Source organism: Sinocyclocheilus rhinocerous, unplaced genomic scaffold (genome assembly GCF_001515625.1).
Source record: "Sinocyclocheilus rhinocerous isolate Xijiao unplaced genomic scaffold, SAMN03320098_v1.1 scaffold799, whole genome shotgun sequence".
In the NCBI taxonomy this organism is placed as follows: domain Eukaryota; kingdom Metazoa; phylum Chordata; class Actinopteri; order Cypriniformes; family Cyprinidae; genus Sinocyclocheilus; species Sinocyclocheilus rhinocerous.
In genome coordinates, this window is record NW_015636538.1 from 491405 (window position 1) to 512712 (window position 21308).

The 21308-nt window shown below is 33.3% G+C and overlaps 1 pseudogene; it reads right to left on the minus strand.

Annotated features, from left to right (window-relative positions):
• Positions 1-512: 512 nt before the first annotated feature.
• Positions 513-21308, minus strand: part of LOC107747871 (potassium voltage-gated channel subfamily C member 3-like) — a 56021-nt pseudogene continuing 35225 nt past the window's right edge.

Here is a 21308-nt window from a genome sequence, read left to right on the forward strand (position 1 = left end):
GGCCTTAACACATCACAAACACAGTGTACAATGGCAAACAAAGGAAAATAATTCCATCAAATGTTCTTTTTTTTGCTCCTCATGTACAGTTTTTGGATTGCAAGTCTTTGCTCAGAGGTGGGCGAAATTTGGCAACATGTTATAATGGGCAAAACATAGTATGCATATGATTAAACAAACAAACAATGAAGATGACCATGTGCAAAATAAAATAAATGGTCATGGAGAGACTGTATTATCAGAGCTCAAATAATCGATTTACCAGATTCACCCATTCAATTCTGATTCAATAGTTTTGCAAATAAACTAAATGATTTCAGTTCAAAGACAAATACAAACACGTATGTGTGATACATTTCATTTTAAACCCCTATTTGCAGAGTAATGATTGCATATGTACATTATTCTTGCATTAAAAATTCTGGAGTTTTCTACAGTCCAGAATTGCATGTATTCACAGTAATATTCATCTTAATTCAGAGTTTGAGGGAAATGGAACACAAAATGAGTGATTTCGAAATCAAAATGCATTAATTTATCTGCCTTGAGCATCAAAATCATACGTTTAACATGTTGTCTGACCCAGAAAGCATGGGGAAAAAACAAAGCACTTCCTTCCGTTCCTAAACATACGTACAGTTGTTGACCTGGTTAACCTGCCAAGTTCAGTTTGTAACTAACATGACCCGTGGTCATTGACAAACAGCTCCGTTTAGTGACGTGTATCTACTGGCGCGGTCAGTCATTGTTATTGCTATGAATGTGAGTGTGAGGCTGTCCTGCCTTTCTCTCCTCCTTTCCTGAGTCGTTCTATCACTCTTTCCGCTCTTCTGCTACAAAATGGAGGGAATAGGTGAGCGGCAGCGACGGAGGGGTCCCGGGGCCTCGTAAGGGTCATAGGGCGTGCTGGTGATGGGGGTCAAACGCAGGGAAGACCCCGCCATTCCTGATATGTTGTTCAGGCTGCGAGATTTCTCGTAACCCGTGGCTGGCAGATCGTTTTACCAAGTTTAATCGTTAGTGACAGGTTAAATTAATTTTAAGATGTGTGTTTTTAGATTAAACAGCATGGACGATGGGTTGGGCGTTACATGTTCGGTTAATATATCGATGTGGCAGACAGAAAACGATTTATGGGTAAAGGAACAAAACAAATGGAAATGTGAAAAACGTAAAAGTAAGTATAAAGCGACACAAATGTGAATTTAAAGGTGAAGAGACACGTAAAAGACAGACGGACAGAAGACACACACAGGACAAAACAGGAAAATGAGAGTTACGAAATTCGTCATACATTGGTTTTCTAAAAAAAATCCACAACATAAAAACACAGAGTTTTCCAGAAACAAATACTCCACACGTAAACGTTCACACTTTCCCACTGGTTGAAGAAAACACCAGCTGGATTGTTTTATATTTTGGAAATGGTAAATTCGGGATTTGCGATTAAGTGTTTCAGTTAACCAGTGGTAGTTAAGCTGGGCAGTGTAGAGTAAGACTAGACAACAAATAAGACAGAAGTCTTTCTCGGCCAGACTGTAGGAGATTGTCGAGGAAACCACGGCAGCCTTTGTGAAGCATTTCAACAGATTTATGAGCATGATAAACATTATAAAAGGATTGTTAGTGGCAATTTATAAAAAAAAAAATTATTTGTACCAAAACCTAGTGAACTGCTAAGCTCACTACTTGACACATTAATAAGCACAAAAATATTAATTATTGGGTAAAGTATTGTTTTATTTTGTATTGATACATTTTCGAATAAATAAATAGATGTTATTAATTTATGTAGGGTCTGTGATTTAAGCACATATCTTAAATATATTTAAGAAATCTTATTCAGATAGATAGATTTTGTACATAAACAAATATATTGAATTTATCTAGTGCTTTATCAAAGCTTAAGGTCAAAAACATATCATATCAATAAATTTTGTAAATAAATAAATAAATATATAAAAAAGCTCATGGTCTAAAATTTATATAGTGCCTTCTCAAAGCACAAGTTCAAAAAAATATAGTGAACAATGGTGGTATTAAACAGGCAATAAATAAATAAAAATAAAAATTGTATTTATATAGTGCTGTTCCAGAGCTAAAAGCCAAAAATATATTTTACAAAGATACATTTTGGTATTAAACAACCAATCAACCAACCAAACAAACAAATAGATAATAAAACAAATATTTATTTAATTATATAGTGCCATTCCAAAGCTCAATGTCTAAAAATCATATACAAAAGAAGACAAAAGAAAGTATGTCTAGGTGACTCACTAGGTTTTGGAACAGACTGATTGTTGCAGTAATTACTGGAGTAATTCTCATTCAATCATTTCTGTACTATCAAATTTCACCCTAAGATGCTGATTAATACACTGCAGTTGAGTTAGTGAACAGATGTGCTCTTGTGGACCGCTGGCTGGTTTCTCTGACAACCTCCTGAACATCCAATTACACTTCACTTGACTGGAGCTCATAAAGCCTGCATTTGTAAAACATAATGATGACAAAAACGGGTCTACAGCACTTCTGCTGCATTCACGTAGTGTCAGAATTACCGTAATTACGAGATGGCAACACAAAGTTTACATGCTAGTTACATTTTCACTCATTGCACCAAAATGCCTACATATATGGGTTTGCTGCTGATAGGAAAATATCTAAACATTACTTGAATTAACATCTATATTCTTATGCAACATATTAAGCAACTAATGGTAAGTTTTATTTATATAAAACCTGACCTAAAAGTTGCCAGCTACAATAAAATATGCAAAAATGGTAATATATCTACATGTAGCTCCCTAGAAACTTAGAATTACAGTAATTCTGATATAAATGACATTTGTAACATAGAAATAAAAAATGTTTAGTGCTTATCAGTAAAAAAAGAAATTCAGAATTATGTATGTTACATTGACCATTAGTGAGTTTAGTAGTCAGGCTTTTGTGACCAATCATTCAAGTGAAGTGACTAGCAGTAACCTTCAACCCACATATCAGACCCGTTTATCTGTCTCTCTCCCTGTTTCTCCCTATATGTGTGTGTGTGTATTTGGGAGAGGAAGAGGTGAATGTGGGAAAATTTGCCGCACATTGACCACAGAAAAAAATACTCTGGAAACAAGGAAAGACAAGGAAAAAAAAGACAAGGAAACTTTCCTCAGAAAGTAGGACAACAGCTTGAACACACACACAGATGCATTCAGACAGAAATTTGCTGAGTCAGGTCTGATATAATACGCACCACACACACACTTACAGCTTCTCTATTTCTTCTCTATTTCCACATAAATGTGCACACAATCACAACCAAACATGGCGATACACATCACATGTGCACAAAAAATACTATAAAATACTATAAAGTCGATGATACAAAATGTATTTCTGTGTAACTAGTTTGTAAAGCCATTCTTTTGTAAAATGTTGCATTATGAACAATTCAATGCAACAAATTACATGTTTTTTTATAAATTAGTTAATGCATAAGAGATTTACAAATGATTCAATGCAACATTTTAGTAAGAATGGTTTTATGGATAATTTAATTAATGTCAATCTGACAATTTGCATAAGTAATGTTTTGCAATCAATTTAAAGCAACAATGTAGCAAGAATGGTTTTGTGAATGATTCAACGCAACAATTTAATAAGAATGGTTTCACAAATTATTCAATTCAACATTTTATACAAGAATGGTTTTACAAGTAATTTGCATAGAAATTTGTCCTGTTCCTGTTGCATGAATGCAAACACTTCTAGCTATGAATTCAATATTCTGTGAGTAGTTGTGTTCAAACATGTACAGAACCACAGTTTGTTACACTACAAAATACACCTACTATTCACCACAAGGGGTGCCATAGCAAGATATAACATAACTGTCTTCTGCTACTGTCTGTTTCAGCTTCAAGCCAGAGAGAGAGAGATAGATAGATAGATAGATAGATAGATAGATAGATAGATAGACTAGTAAGAATTGTATTTCTGATATGTGAAATTGGAATTTCAACTAGTAAGAAATTAATTCTTGATATCAACAATTGATTTTGAATGGCAGCCTATGGTGACATTTAACTAGTGAAAATACAATTACAGATATCAAGAATTATAGTTTTTACTAGTTGAAAAGTAATTGTTGATATCAAGAATTAACATTGTTACTAGTGGAAATGTAATTGCTGATATCAAAAATTCAATTTCTGCGAGTGATGATGTCATTGTTGATATCAAGAATTAACATTGTTACTAGTGGAAATGTAGTTGCTGATATCAAAAATAGCAATTGTTACTAGTAGAAATCTAATTCCTGATATCAAGAATTAACATTTTAACTAGTAAAAATTGAATTGTTGATATCAAGAATTCATATCCTGAGAATGAATAAAAGTCAAAAGGGCTTGCCATAGTGGTTACTAGTACAGATGTCTATTCTTGATATCAACAATTCAATTGCTATTAGTTAAAATGTTAATTTTTGATATCAATAATTCAATTGTCACTAATGACAATGTTAATTTCTGATATCATGAATGTGATTGTTACTAGTAAGAAAGCCATTTTAGATATCAGAAACTATATTGATATCAGAAATACATTTTCAGATATCAGAAATAACAAATGTGACATGTTGAAATTCATTTACAGATATCAAGAATTAACATTTCAACTAGTAACAACTGAATTCTTGATATCAAGGGAAATGTAATTGCTGATATCAAAAATAGCCATTGTTACTAGTAGAAATCCAATTCCTGATATCAAGAATTAACATTTTAACTAGTGAAAATTGAATTGTTGATATGAAGAATTCATATCCTGAGAATGAATAAAAGTCAAAACGGCTTGCCATATACTTGTATAAAATACCCTTCAGAGTTTGTTTACAAGAATCCACTTGCATTAAAAACAAAACAGCAGCTTCCCGTTAATTAAAACCAACAACCTATACATGCAGAACACCCAGCGCTCATATTAAAATACAGCACGCTCACAGTCTGATCACTACAGGTGTACTTCAGTAGCACACAACCTGTACTGTATCTGTCAGTTTGAACAACAGAGCAACAAAAACAAGCCGTGTGGATTCTTTTACCCCTCTGCCTGGTCAAGAGCGCGGTTCAGACAGCCACACGCCATTTTTATTATGTTTGTCTAGTAAGAGCTTTTAAAACCATTCCTCAGGAGACAGAGCACATTAGTGAGGGTGGAATAAGACAGGAAGAGTGAATATATTTCATGGGATAGATGGATACTCGATGGAAGAAGGAGGGTGTGTAAGAGTGTAGCGCCTCACAACACTAAAACAACGGGACGTTTACGTGACAGTGTGGTAAAAAAAGCAAACTGGACATTAAAAATGTCCACATGAATTACCTTACAAATATTTTAAAGACAACATGAAATTAAAATGGAACGTGTATACTTTATTAATAAATATACCTGATCTTAACAATACTTTTTTAGTATAGATTTTACTTTTTGTTTTTAAATACATATACATTTTTGTATGCTATATTATTGTAATTATAAATATTTTTAAAATATTATGTAATAAGATTATATATATATATATATATTACAGATGGCATATTTAAAATATAATATTTTAATTACTATCACATCAAAGTACTACTTTAATACTTTATATACTTTAATTTGTATTATTATTATATCTTTGTATATTATGTATGATTTAAAAATGATTTATAAATATATAAATTATTTAATATTTTTAAAGAATTTTTTTCAACGGATTATATTTAAAAAAATATCCTAGCTTAGTGTTTAGGTATAAACACCCACTTTTTATGATCCAAATTAATCCAGACGGACAAAATAAAGTCCTGTTCTACATTATTTCCTATACCAAAACACCTTTTCACTCTATATGTTAAATTATCAAATTAAATAAGTTGTGAATGACATCTCATGTTGTCTTTAGGTGTGTATATCTACTAAAGTTAAAATGGTTTATAGAGCATATTCCAACGTACAGTATACTCCATATTTATTCCTATATATTACACTAAATGATGAAATATGCAACACAATAGAATAAATGCTTGAATTCCAACACCTTTATCATGTTAAATGCACACAGTGCAACCAGCTCACATGCTAAAGTATGTGCTTTATAGTTTATCTTATATTACTTATAACATACACACAATATTTTATAGGTTTATCATGTTCAAAATGTCCAGTACAAAGCAAAATCCCCAGAGTTAAATCAACTCTGCTCAGAGTACATATTGTCCCAATCTACAGAGTGTTAAAGTAACACTGAAGCCGAGCTAAAGTTAATGAGATAATTAAGCAATGAATTAATTGATGAGTGAACATTAGTAAAGAAAACCCGCTGTTAACAATGTTGAAGATGAACAACTACAGCTCAGGCTTTTAGACATGAAAACTTATCACATAATCCTCAACAGTGGTAACTCTGCTTCAGTGTTACTTTAACACTCTGTAGATTGGGACAATATGTACTCTGAGCACAGTTGATTTAACTCTGTGGAATTTGCTGTGTAGGATGAGAGCAACAAGATTTGCATACCTACTGTGAACCAGGAAAACCTCATAAAGAAGTGTTTCCTGTTTGAACATGTGAGGAACAATTTAAAACAGTTGATGTACCTACCCACAGTCACGCATTAGAGACTCTGGCGCTGCACTGACGGCCTGGAGGCGAATGAAGGATGAGATGAGTGTTAGTCACACAGTGAAGAGTTAAAAAGAGAGTGAATGACATGAAAGAACAAAAAGGGGGTTTGCAAATATCAAAACCACATTTAGATGCCCTAATGTGATGGATAACTATCTGTAAAGAGGTCATATGACGTTGCTAAAAAAGAACATTATTTTGTGTATTTGGTGTAATGAAATGTGTTTATGCGGTTTAAGGCATACCTGTCAACATTTGGGTCCCAAAATACGGGAGACGGGTTGGGGCGGGGCAAAAGTATAAATTATTATATTATATTATTATTATATTAATTTAAACAATTATTATCAAACAATTATTTAAACTGCGTGTATATCAAACTGTGTGTTTTCTGCATAAAAATAAGGGTAGTTTTTGGCTTTGGACTAAAACAAAAAGCAGAAGGGCTTATTGAAAAATCATTCTTTCGCTTTTCGCCAGGAATATAGACATTTCCCCAGTAACCGCAGTAAACAAAGCAGCGCAGCACCTGATTTTGCAACTTGCAGTGCTCATATTTAATCAATTAATCCATAGCCTTTTGAAGTGTAAGCTATATCTCAATTTGCATGCTTATTTGTTTTTTCCACTGGAACACCACCTGAGTCGTCTCCTCCTGTCACATTTCTACCAGTGATCCTTTCCTTCCCGCGGTAGTCATCACTGTTGTAGGTTGCCAAGTTGAGGTGACAAATGGGTTGAAATTTGTATGTGTCGATTTTGTGAGAAAGATGCGTTTCATACAAGATCTGGCAACTGGGCAACCTTGGAATTTGTTGACGTGATTATTCATATAATGACGTTTGGGCCATACAAATTACGGGAGTTTTATGTATGTAGCAAACATATAAAATACGCCCAGTGGGATTTTTTTATAGAAAGATTATAAATACCGGAGAAATACGGGAAAATATTTAAACGGGATGATAGCGGGATAGAATGGTAAAATACGGGAGAATCCCCATAGTACATGTGACCACCAGCATTAAGTAATGATGATGAAGATATCTCAGCAAACAGGGAATGTTCTCAGAACGTTTTGGCAAGGTTCTCTCAAAGTTATAAACAAACGTTCTTCTAGTGATGTCAACCGAACATTTGTGCAAAGCTCTATTATAATGTTCCCAAATTGTTAGCACAAAAAATTATACATTGTTAATGTAGCTTTTTTTTGGACAATGGTTAATGTTAATACTAGTTTCAGAGAATATTCATAAGTAACATTTTAAAGGGGTCATATGATGCGATTTCAATGTTTCCTTTCTCTTTGGAGTGTTACAAGCTCTTGGTGCATAAAGAAGATCTGTAAAGTTGCAAAGACTAAAGTCTCAAATCCAAAGAGATATTCTTTATAAAAGTTAAGAGTCAACCACACCTACCTAAAATGGCTCATTCTAACACGCCCCCACATATCTACGTCACGATGTGGGAAGATTTGCATAACGCCGCCCAAATGTTCACGCAAAGAAAGAAAGGCGTAACTTTGATTTTCGCTGTAGTATTTTTGCTGCCGCCACCATGTTATTGAGACGCTGTGTGTTTCGTTGTGAAAGCGAAACTACTTTGTTTGGTCTTCCAAAAGAGGACACAACTACAAATCAGTGGTTAAGTTGTATTTACAACACTGTTCCGGAACAGTTCAACCCAAATATTCAGATGTGTGCAGTGCATTTTACGGAGGACGAGGACTGTTTCCTGGGAGAGTAGCCTATAATGCCGGTGTCTGTTTTTATAAAGTGGGGCAGTTTCAACTTTGCAAGGACAGTCTGGCGCTTCTGACTCACAGCCTATAAGTACGTTTTCATATTTAAAGAATTTGCCACGGACGATTCAAACACGAGTTTTGAGCAGTGTAGAGTAGCACTTGTTGTTTGTCATTTCTCCGATCACAAATGCAGACAAGAGTTTTATGTTTACGCGGCGCGATGCAACGCAACGCGTAAAAAGACAGTATAAGTCATTATAATCAGTAATTATGTCCCCACTGGATGCAACAAATGCCTCGTTTGTAATGGGTTTTAATGTTTATGTCTCGTCGCTCCGGCCGGACACGGCATCAACAGTATGGTGAGGGGCGTAACATTTCCGTCACACGCTTGAGGTATTCGGCCAATCACAACGCACTGGATAGCTGGCCAATCACAGCACACCTCGATTTTTCAGACCGATGAGCTTTGTAAAAACGCACTGGATAGTTGGCCAATCAGCGTACACCTCGCTTTTTAGACCTATGAGCTTTGTAAAAATCGACGCGTTTAATAGTGTTTGTGAAATGATAAAATGGAATGTTCACTTAAAGTTCGTTTAACCAAGAAAAAATGTTTTTAAAAAAAAAAATAAAAAAATTGTAAGACTTAAAGACCATTAAGAAAAATATTTTTTTTTATAACAATGAAAACGTTAGCAAAACGTGTTACCTGAGACGTTGAGGCAATAATTAGCCAGTTGTTATCGTCTGGATTGAAAATATCGATTTTGGTTGAACTGACATCGATTCTTAAATCCCAAGTCACAAATCACAGTAAGCTTTGTGCCTTTTTATGTCTGGTATGAAATAAAGTCTCGGCTTTCAAATTATGTGCGTTTCATTACGAAATTCAAACAATAAATACCGTTTTGGCGATCTTTAATGTGGCGTGAGGTCACATTACGGCTGCGAGGAGCGCGAGTGAGATCATCTCTTCCTCTTTCGTTACAACACGAACTAAACATGAATGAACATCAAAGGTACGTTGAGAGATACAGTACACAACTTACCGAAATGTATCATGTCTCATGTAATTGCTAAATCAGTTTCAACTGCGCAAAGACGTCAATAAAACAGCTCGTAAACAACGTCACGTAGCCTACATTACATTTACCTCAGAAAAGCCAGAAAAATAACTCTAGACAGGAATATTTTGCTAAATATATGCACTATGTTACATGCTCATTATATTTTTACTTAGCTTGTTCTTTAATACTTAATTTATGTTTGAATAAATCCGTCAAAAAACAAGTTTTTATGCCAGCCAATTTAAAAGCTGGTAATGTTAAAGTGCCCCTATTATGGGTAATGAAATGTTCATATTTTGGTTTTGGGAGTCCCCAACAACAGGTTGACATGCATGCAAGGTCAAAAAACACTTTCATTGTCTTATAATATGCATTTTTTTTTTTTACTTAACTTACTTGCTCAACGACTCCCAAAGGATTCGCTCAACGATACATTTTTCCAAACCCCTCCTTTGCGTGACGCTAATCTGTGGTGATTGGTCCGATTGGTCTCATTTTCATTTCGTCATGCCTGATAAAGCAGCGTTTGAGAGCTCAGTGCTGCTTTGTGTACAGCATTACCGGGGAAACCGCTATTTTTTTACCGCTCCAAAAGCGGCACCTAGTGGCAAAAAATAAATGTTCATTTTCATCATTTTCATTTAGACCAACTCGAAAAGACCAACAAGTGGGCGGGCAATATGCTAATGTTTCATGTTGATGTCAACATGAAACGGCTTGGGATCACTGATCTATATATAATCTATTATAGATCAGTGCTTGGGATTCGTTTTAAAAACGACTCATTTTCAATGACTCAGAGTCGACTCTTTCTTTTGAGAGACAATAACTTTATACACGGAGCACTTTCAGATTTAAAACTTTGCAGGATGTTTTCATTCACTTAGAGCTGTGTTACACACTGCATGAAAGGTAATTTTCAAAAATCCATAATAGGGGCACTTTAAACAAAAAACATAATATGACATACGTTTTGTTCACCTCAGAAAAGCCATTCAATGGCCTTGGCTAGATAGTTAGCTAGGAAAATAAGTCTAGAGAGCAGCATTTTACTAAGAATATGCACTGTACAATTATATTTTTTACTAAACCTATTTCCTCAACACCTATTGTATATTTGAATAAATACGTCAAAAAAAAGTTTTACCTTTAAAAATATCTATGTAATTAACAGCCAACTGGAGTATAAACATAATAATATTATTAAAAAGTTATTATTATAATATAACATTATTAGTATACAAACTGCCTTATGTGCAGTTTAAATGTTTGTATACACATCAGTTGTTAATTTTAACCTTTAACATTATAGTAATGTATCAACTGACAGGGTTCCATGTATAGTTTACAGCATTAGTTGAGAGATTTTTTCCTTAAATAAATAACATGTACTGTACCTGATATATATCCAAATGAATTGATATTGAAACCGATTGAATCGAATCGCATGCTTGTGAATCAAAATCGAGTCGAATCGAACAGAATCATAAAATTTGTGTCAGTACCCAGCCCTAGTTTATGTCATATATGTTGCTATGAAGGTCCCATGTACAGCCTGCAATGAAAAGCTATTCCAGCTTGACCTGTTCCGGCAGTATCTGGCTTATCGACCGCTGGGCTGTTAGAGATAGAGAGAGCTCACATTACCCACAATTAAGCTCTATCGATCGGCTTGTGACCAGAACACTGAACACCACAACCATGACGGACCGCTCACCGTTGGAATCTGCTGTAACGGGAGAACAGATCCACTGCGCTGATACTGGACTGTGTTATCAAACTAGACCTTAAACTTAAACAGTGCCACTTGTTAACCTTTAAGAAGACGGCACCATGCATAATAATACAGACGCTTGTATTTAGACAATGAATAGGTGGCCTGTAATGTTGTTTATGTCGAAATGGGTTTCTAAATGATTGAAGTTGTGATATTTGCAGACAAGAAATGCACATTTGCAGTAGAAACACAAACATGCAACATTAATATCTACACACATAGACATGGAAGGAGTGTGTTTGTGTGTGTGTGTGAGATATGAAATGAGTTGAGTGATATAGTGAGAAGGCCTCCGTCATTGTAGTTTCTCAATGATCTATTACTAGACTTGATAAATGCATCAATTTAACAATTATAATTTAATGTACTGATTTCAGAATTTATTATAATTACTATGCAAAATACAATTATTAACCAATTTTTACTGATTAAAATCCAGCAAATCTAATTCTGACATGAACATGCTCAATTGTCCCTTTAGCATATATATATATATATATATATATATTTAATAATTACGAATCAAACCAATTTAACTGAACCAAGTTGTGACTTAAATGCAGATTTCATGATGCACTGCGTCATTTAGAAAGGATCATAACTAAATCGAACCATCAGGGTAAATATTTACACCTCTATTTGTAAAGCATAACCGGTTCACTATATACAGACTAAATATAGACCTTCATGCTGTTGCCTTGACGGAACTAGAGCACACCTGTTTAGTTTTGAAAAATGTCCTGCTCTCAAGGCATATCTCATACAGATTCTCACTTTGACCTTGTAATGCCAAATTAGGTTACAATTTGTGTGTATAAAATGGAAATATCAATAAATTGAGAGATGGTTATGTACAAGACAACTGTATTTTACACCTTCCTAAAAACTGAAAACAGTTTAAGTGCTTCAATAATAATAAAATATAAATAAATCAATAAAGGGGTCATGCTATTTTTTATTTGTTACGTATAAATGAAAAAAAAAGAAGTTTTTTTTTTACATAATAAATGTTTTTTGATACAATAAAAATGCATGGTGATCACTGACTGTCAAGTTCAATAGCAATTTGCTAGATTTATTCAAATCAATATTAAAATAAATAAATAACAAAATTATTCTTTTTAAAGGTTTTTAAAAATAAAAATATTAAAATTAAATGTTGTTTTATCTTAAAAGATTAAGGAATATGCAATTCATTATATTATATGTATACATTATTTTTATGAACTTGTAATCACTTTACATACAATGAAAATGCATGGTCATTGTCACTTTTTTCTAGATTTATTAAAATCAAATTATTAAAATAATAATAAAATATTACAAATAAACAAAAAAATATAGAACATTAAGTCTTAATAAATAAATAATTATTAAATGATAATAATAGTAAAAAAAAGCAATACTAAAATATATCTTTAAAAATAAATAAACTTAAAAATGGTCTTATATTAAAATATATTATATTCAAACTGTTCACAAAGATTTAAAATAATCAAACAAAAGATTTAATAAAATGTGATTCTTTTATTTGATATGACCTCTTTATAATCAATATGTGAGGTGTTTTATTTTCGTTTCTATTGTCAAATAAAAATAACTGAAACTAATGTAGTTGCTCTACAGTGAAACTATAGATGTTTGTTTGTGAGCATGGGCCAGAAAAAGGGGCACTGATGAACTTCGACCAATTGAACACACACGACAGTTGACCAGTTTGAACACACACATAAGACCATAAACATACAAGACAAACAAGAGGACATGGAGGAAGACAACAGGAGATAGAGAGACAGAGAAGAAAGAGAGAAAGAGAACTCACAATGGCTTACAGAGATCCTTCACAGAGACTTCAGAAGTCTGATACTGACTTTGACTCTTGAGCAAATAGCCTCATGCAAACAGCATTAGAGCAGGGCAGGTCGGTGCACACACACACACACACACTCCTCTAAGAACAGTGAATAGCATTTAGGGATTATATTACACAGGAAGAGATCGCTTTAACACCCAGAGCAATATGTGTATCTGTGTGTCTGAAGGTTTCCACAGATGGCAAGTGAAAACAGGAGTATATTTAGATCTTAAATTGACTCCCGTTGGCACAGTGAGCATCACACACAGCGTACGCTCGCTGCATCGTGCCCAATAAACAGTCTAATGTCCATCTGACGAGGCACTGCAGCTCTGTTCCAAACCCTAGTGCGCTGCCTCGCTGTCTACTTAGGCTGCAAGCTTCTGAGGCAGCATCCTAGCTGAAATGGAACCTCATACTGTAAGTGACTGATCTGAAATGCTCTCCATGGCCACTAACTTTGTTAATGGTTACTCACACGGCACACAAATAGGAGACTCGACGGATGCTTGCAGTTGATTTCCAGTGAAGGCTGACATTAGCAGTTGCACAAATAACACTCAAATAATGGGTGGAAAAGTGCATTATAAATAGATAAAACCATTTTCTGATCGAATTTTTGGAAGAAAATCACAATGCATTATGTGATTATGTTTTTCATGAGGGTTACATGTGATCCCACCTTATTTAGGCAGCATAATTAGGATGCTTGCTATGACTATTCATAGAGTTATTTGATTGTCAATCATTTCTAGTCTTACTTTCTAGTATTTTATACCCAGAATTAGTGATTTCAAACAAACCAACAACCCCAAATATTAAACTTTGATATTACTTTTATAAATGATCAAACCAGTGCTGTTATTGTTAACTAAAACTACAATTCTATTAAAATACATTTTCATTAATTGAAATAAAGCTGTATATATATATATATATATATATATATATATATATATACAGATAAAAAAAAATTAATGAAAATGTATTTTAATAGAATTGTAGTTTTAGTTAACAATAACAGCACTGGTTTGATCATTTATAAAAGTAATATCAAAGTTTAATATTTGGGGTTGTTGGTTTGTTTGAAATCACTAATTCTGGGTATAAAATACTAGAAAGTAAGACTAGAAATGATTGACAATCAAATAACTCTATGAATAGTCATAGCAAGCATCCTAATTATGCTGCCTAAATAAGGTGGGATCACATGTAACCCTATGCGATTAATCGCGATTAATCATTTGACAGCACTACAAATAACTTAAATAAAATACGTTTAAGTAACGTACCAAAATTACTAAAACTACAACTAAAATAAAAATAAATTTAAGCTAAATAAAAATACATTTATTTCCTCAATAAATTACTTTACAATCAGAGAATATTATCGGTTTCGTTTTAATTTCTAATGTCAGGTAAAAATGTGAAAGTATGAAACTAATGTATCTGTTTTATATGTTCTATACAGTATATACAGTATATGTAGATGGTTGCTCACTAGGTTTTGTAACAGAGCCCGGATGGTAGTTTAGGTAGTATACAGCTAAAAAAACTTAAAACTTAAAATCAAAACAAGTTTAAGCCAAAGCACTAAAGCTACTAAAACAGAAACATTTAAAAAAATGTAATTAAAATTAAACCACAAAATTATAAAAATTATAAGCTTAAAATTTCACTGCATGGTGATCACTGACTGTCAAGTTGAATGTCAATTTTGCTTGATTTATTAAAATCAATATTAAAATATTTAACTAAACAAAGAGCAATAAGATTTAAAAAAAGTTTTGTAATAAAAAAAAAGTCTTCATATTAACATCTACTTTTATATCAAAGGATTTAAGAATGTTTGATTAATAATATGTATAAATGTTTTTCGTAACAAGAAATATAGTTGATTTTTTTTTTACATACAATAAAAAGGTATGGTGATCGCTGACTGTCAAGATGGATTTAAATTTTGCTTGCCTTTCTACAATCAAAATTAAAATATGAAACAAAATAAATAAATATATAAATAAACAAAAATATTTAAATGTTGCCTTGGCAAATAACTAGTGCTGTCAGACGATTAATCGCGATTAATCGCATCCAAAATAAAAGTCATGAAACTGGTAGGATTTCTGTAAAAAGTACTAATAAACTGAATATGTTTTAAATACACAATAACCAGGTTTAAATATTTATTATCAATACATTTAAAGTGTTTTAATCTCATACATCTACAGCTAGCCATAACCATGTTAATCTGTTTTAACAGAATAAATAAATTTTTTTAACAATGAATTCATGTTAAGAGATTTTAATAAAAGCATTATTGTTTGAATAAAACCAAAACAGTGCTTTTTTATTATCATCATTATCATTATTTTAGTACTTACAGTTAAACTAAAATTATTAAATGCAAATTTACACCCACATACACACAGACTAAACTAAATAAAATGAGCAATGATGCCTTGACAACTAGCTGACATATAATACATTTAATTTTTTATATTTTATTCTATTTCAGTTAAGCTTTATTTCAAGTAGCAACATTTCTTTATAGTTTTCATTTCTGTTTTAGTTAACGGTTAATAACCTTGAATCAAGTGCAGAAATCTTACCTGTTTCATGCATCACATTAACGTTATTAGATTGTTTACGTTCAAACTGTGTAATCAGACTGGATTTTATGCAATTCAAATACATAAATCTTAAATTTGGGCCTAGGTATGTTTTTGGAGTGAATGCGGTGTTCGCAGCATGGCACAGAACCATGAACTCGCGCTCATTTGAATTCATCTTGACCTCTATCGACCCCTGACCTTTAACCCTGGGGTGACTCAACTCGGCACAGCGAACACCTAAACAACCTTTGAGTCTGTTTTCTATGTGTGTGCAGTTTTAAGCGTTGCCTCGGTGCGCGTCCTCCATCGCACCAGGGTTAAAGGTCACCGGTGGAGTGAGGGAAACACATTGAAAACACAATAAGCGACGTCACAACAAACACAACACACGCGCGCACGCACACACACACAGCGAGGAGGAGGAGGAGGACGGGGGGAGACAGTAGAACAGTGAGAGAATATATGAAGAAGCCAACATACAAACGCGGGATATGACACAACCTGAAGAAAAAGACAATACAGAGCGTGTGAGATCCCACTGAAAACACACACACACACTGCAGCAGCTGCAGTTCCAATTGTAATTGCAGTGGATCTCATATGACATTGAAAACAATCTTTGTTACACAAACTCTACAGTGTCCAACTTTGTCCCTCATATATGTAATACTCTATAGAGAGTATGAGGTTAGTGTAACAGACCTGAATACATCCGAGTAAAGATTGGGTTTCTGCTCTCTTCATGAGACGGTACGTTTATACTTTAAAGCATCTTTAAACATTCCAGGTTATTTTCAACCTAACAATTTTACAGTCATACAATTGCAATAGAAGTCTAGCGGGTAACCCTAACCTATCATAACTATCATAATTTATTAGTATCAGTATTTTCTTTATTTTTACATTTAGATGCCCTATGCCCTATTTGATTAACTTCAATTAACTAATAAAACGCAATCTTTAATCTTTTAAATAATATCTATTTTTCATATTATACATTATCAGTTGCATGATTGTTCAGTCGAATGCACATGCAGCTGGTCGGCAGAGGATTCTTCTTGATCTGAATTCCCTCAAAAGGATGATTTAGAAGTTGAAAATAACCTGGAATATTCCAATAAATACATTTAATCGCTTAGTCGTCTGTCCTCTACACAGGGTGTCAGACAAATGCACTTTCAGAGTGAGATTTGTGCCGTCTCACTGTATTTGTGCTGAGTTTTCTTCATGTCTGGTGTTAAACTGGGTGATAAATTCTCCCCAGTGCACAGACATTTTTATCATTGACTGTCCAGTGCGGGATGGTCAGCAGTTTAAGCGGTGCAAAAACATATGAGAGCAAATGCATCTGTCAGAAACCCAACCTCAAACTCATATTCAGCAGCATTATACAACATTAGATTCATTTCCTTTAACTGATGAAACTAATGACAGTTTATTAGGACAACAACACAACATCAACACGAAACATTACACCCATCAACAACAACACACCCATGCAGGTGTAATTGTGCTTGTGTTTTGTTTCTGTCCTAAATGGTTTGAACAATTGGACTTTATGTGCATGTATGTTTAGTATGTTTCTATTTCTGTGGTTGGTTTTTACCTCTGATTTCATTCATCTGTAAGGGGAGGATGGTTGGCTGATCTCCTGATGCTAACAGTGCCAAATGTAGTTGGGTTGTGTTGAGGAAAGGGCAACCGGGGGTTTGGAGAATTGCGCGTGCATGGATCGGACATCGTTTGTGTCATTTGTGGTGTGTTTTTATAGGTAGAGAGGAGATTTTTGTGGCTGTTGGAGGTGACAGTGCAGGGTCACAAAGTTTTGTGGGATGATGTCGTGTGTAACAGAAGGTTTGTCACTGAAACGAAGACGAATAGGATCAAGGAAAATGCAATGGAAAAAAGAAATTGAGAGAATGGAAGAATAGAGGGTAAAAAGAGGATAGTGCATGTTAGAAAAGAAACAGAATTGAGTAAAATAGACATGCAAAGATCCACCAAACATAAATAGATAAAGACAGAAAAGATAACAAGAGAAGAGGAAAAGAAAAAAGTTAAAAGAAAGATTTTTCAGATATCAGTGTGTTTTGAAAGGGTTAGTTCACCCAAAAATTGAAACTGAAAATTAGGCTGCGTTTTACTCACCCCCGAGGCATCCTAGGTGTATACGACTTTCTTCTTTCAGACAAATCCAGTCGGAGTTATATTAAAAATTGTCTTTGATCGTTCAAGCTGTTTAATGCCACTCAGTGGGTGTTGCATTGCTTCAGTCCAAAATAACTTAAATAAAAATCGCCCATCCATAAAAAAAGTGTCTCACACGGCTCCGGGGGGGTGAACAAAGGCCTTCTGTAGCGAATCGATGCGTTTTTGTAAGAAAAATATCCATATTCAAAACGTAATAATCACTTGAATCTAGCTTGCGCTCACTGTTGTAAACAGAAGCAGTTCCGGGGGAACGACGTATGAGGTCAGCGCTGCGCATGCAGTGAGTAAAACGCAGCCTAATTTTCATTTTTGGGTGAACTAGCCCTTTAAGGATGCTTTCACACTTGAATACTACACTATTCAAATGTAGATTCCTTGAGGTGGACCAAAAAATAAACCAGTTCACTTTGTATTCACATTGTTTCTGGCCTAAAAAGTGGGTTCAGATCTCTTTTTGACCCAATTTAATGCTCATTCACTAGCATTGGTTCAACCAGTGGTCTAAGTTTGGGGCAGGTCCATCTGTTCAATACTTTTGCAATTTCATTTGGTGCCGCTATTGGTTCAGAAATTTAAATCTAATATAAAATATATTATAATATATAAAATATATAATATACATTTCTGTAATGATTTTCTCAAATTGATGCACCAGAGTTGGTCGGTTTAAACGCTCCAGCCTTCATTTTTGCATAAAAGTGAAGAAAGACCTTTATGTGTGTATTTTTTAATAATCTTTATTTTATTTAGTATTTTTAAATATATTTAAATATTATTTATTATTTTTTAATTCATAAATGATTTTATTAACATCTGCATAAAAAAAAATAAGCTGCACATGTCCTTTAGTCTGGAGCTAAAATTGTCTCAAAATGAATGAGTTTATAGTAAATCATATATGTGTATGTGTATATGTGCAAATGTGTAAGCCTATTCACATTCCTAAAACAAAAAAGTTATATATTTATATAAAAAAGGTTTATATATTTGCAACAGCAGTTCATAACTTCATTGCAAAAAATTATTTTCTAAAGATTTCTAAACCAAGAAAAATGTTTATTACTCTTCTTGTTTTCTGAAAAAAAAAGTATCAAAATGAAGTGGGTTTATGCTTAAAACAAGAAAAAACATCTGTCAATCTGTTAAAATCTTGTTTTCCCTTTGAATTTATTCAGATATTTTTCTAGTGTTAAACTCGCTTCATTTTGAAAAATTGTTCATTGTGTATAGTATATTATTGTACATTAGGATAAAGATGTAAATATGTAAACATTGTGTAAATATAATCATTAACATCATGATTTTCTGTAAATGTGCTTTTGAAACAAAATGTATTGTAAAAAGCGCTATATAAATAAATTTGATTTGACTTGACATTTAAGCCAGACTTGTAAATGCTCTCAGTCTCCTGAAACCAACCAAGTGTGAAAACACCCTGAGATGTTCAGTGGTTATGTAATCTGTATTTTTGGAGAGATGGGCACGAGAGAGATGGCGTGAGATGGGCATGTAAAACTCGTTTTTTGGAAAATTGTTAAAGGACGCTTGTGTGTGCAACTAGATCTGTAAGATCTACTACGTCTGTCACAGACACTGGGACTGGGCCGAGACTGATGTTCCCTTCACTGCATGACTGTGTGACTGTGTGTGTGTAACCCGCATGCAGAAGCACTAAAACGTACCTTTCCGCACATTCCCATCAGTGGGTCGAAACTCTCGCGTGTTGAGGAGGAAGCAGGCTCTGTCCTGCTGGTAGCGTTCTTGTGTTCGGCCCACCGGGCTGCGCTCGTCCGGACTAAGAACCTGATCGATTGTTGGACAGTCCTCGTTTGCTAGAGCGGCACTGGCTGCGTCACCGTTCTGCTTCGAGTCTGAGGAGAGACACGAATGAACAGAGAGAGAGAGAGACGTCATGTCATTCTCAACCTGTATGACTTTTGTTCCTTCCTTGAGTCATTTGAGAACTGAATCATTAAATCATTCACACCAGTTCTGAGAACTGATTCAAATGACTCAAAACAATGGCTTGTGCATAAATCAACACTAAAAAAAGTAGTTAAAGGGGTCATATGATGCTGCTAAAAAGAACATTATTTGGTGTATTTGGTGTAATGAAATGTGTTTATGCGGTTTAAGGTTCAAAAAACACATTATTTTCCACATACTGTACATTATTATTTATCCTCTATGCCATCTAGCACTGTACCAGTGAATAAGGAATTTAATCACTGTTTTAACAGGGTTGTTATTGTGAACTGAAACATAAACTCAACATAAAATAAAGCTGAAATAAAATATATAACATAAAAATACATCAAAATTAGAAATGTTTGAGTTGAAAAACTGAAAGTACTAACTGTAAATAAAACAAAAAATATGAATCAATGAATAATAATATGAATCAAAATACTAATAAAAACTATAATATATAATATCTAAATCATACTATAAACAAATAATAAATTTGCTTGTAAAATGTAAGTTAAAGAACAGTAGCTAGTAGCTGCTCTTCCTAAAAGAGAAACTACCTATCATGTCCTAAACAAAGAAATTACAACGCAGCTCATATATCTGGAAATAATGTGATGGCAACAAGATAAGCTGATGATATAGATAGACTAGTTAAGAAAAATGAAATACAAGGCAAGGTTTATGCATTGCCCTTTTCCTGTTCTGTATCTTTTAGAACGCATGTAGAACTTATAGTGACCCTATAGATCGATTAGAGACTTCCAGGTTTAAAAAACAATTAATAATTGATAATAGACATGACATTAGCAGGAAGAGCAGTCCATCTGGAAAAAAACACTCACACTCACAAATACACATGCTGTTGTACAGTGTAAGGACTGTATGTTGTATTGTAGCGTTTTTAACATCGTTTTAACAACGCACCCAAAAGTGTTTTCCCCACACAGCTCCAAAACATCTCTTGGTTATCTTCAGATGTCTTTAATAGTTGTGGCTAAATTGGATTTTCAAATCAAATATCATTTTAATTGAGTTAAGTTTCATTTTTAAAGTATTAAATTCACAGATTTATCCCAAAAAAGCTATTAATAGCTATTAAAAAGTGATTAAATACATAAATATAAACATCTAATATATAATATCTAGAATAAAATACAATATAAAAATAACATTTTAGATATATGACATTAAATTTATAAATCATTCACTGAATTCTTCAACAAAAAAAAAAAAAAAATTTAAATAAAATAATATTTATAATAAATGATTTATATGAAGATTTATACAGTATAAAAAGTAATATAATATAAAATATTACAAAAATAATAATACAAATATAGATATACATAAAATATAAATTTTTGTTGAATTCTGTTGTGTTCATATACATAA